This window comes from Echeneis naucrates, chromosome 7 (genome assembly GCF_900963305.1).
Source record: "Echeneis naucrates chromosome 7, fEcheNa1.1, whole genome shotgun sequence".
NCBI classification, from domain to species: domain Eukaryota; kingdom Metazoa; phylum Chordata; class Actinopteri; order Carangiformes; family Echeneidae; genus Echeneis; species Echeneis naucrates.
This window is the reverse complement of record NC_042517.1, coordinates 24,074,597-24,075,547: the sequence shown is the minus strand read 5'-3', so window position 1 is coordinate 24,075,547 and position 951 is coordinate 24,074,597.

Genomic DNA, 951 nt, shown 5'->3' with positions numbered 1-951 from the left:
CATGCTGAGTCTACTGTATCTTTTTCTGGAGCAGTGAGTCAGACAGAGAGATTACAAAGGCTGAGACATGAAATTGGGCTCAAAGGAGCTGCACTAAGTTGGTCCAAATCATAATCATCAGAGAGATCTGCCTTTGTTCATGTTAACCATGGCTCTTTCTCCTGCACATGAGTTAAATGTGGAGTTCCACAGGGTTCTTCATTTAGGCAATATTATCCAGAAGCACAGCATAAATTTTCACTGTTATGAAGATGATACTAATCAGCTAATCAGACTTCAGGCATGAAGAGCTGGATGACCTGCAACCTTTTTACCTCTTAAATCAGACAAAACCGAAGTTTTTGTACTTTCACCTACGAAATATTTCAGAGCTCAGAAAGCTCCTCTCTCAAGAGGATGCAGAAAAACAGTCCGTGCATTTCTTACCTCTGGACTGGACTACTGTAATTCATCGCTTTCAGGATGTCCCAACAAATCTCTGAAAAGGCTTCAGATGATTCAGTACCATGGTGCATGATTTTTTTTATATATATATATTTTTTTTTTGTCCTCATGGTTTAGCACCACAGGTGTCAACATTATATGAGATTGATGCAGTTATAGTCTTGCAGCTAAATATTTTATTATTTCAGTGCTAGTTTGTGGCTCTTTATTGAGTGCATTGACCTTTGTGAGGCAGGAAGGCTACACCACAGTGAATACAGGATGGAATTATTCCCTGCTGCACGGATATCAACAGGAACTAGAAAAATAGATCGCATCTCTCCTGTGCTAGCTTCTAATCGTTGGCTCCCGGTAAAAGTCAGAATAGAATTTAAAACCCTTCTCCTAACGTACAAAGCTCTCAGTGAACAAACTCCATCATATCTCAGAGAGCTCATAGTTCCTTACTGTCCCAGGAGGTCACTTCCTCTCTGGATGGAGGTTTTCTTATGGTTCCTAGAGTCTCCA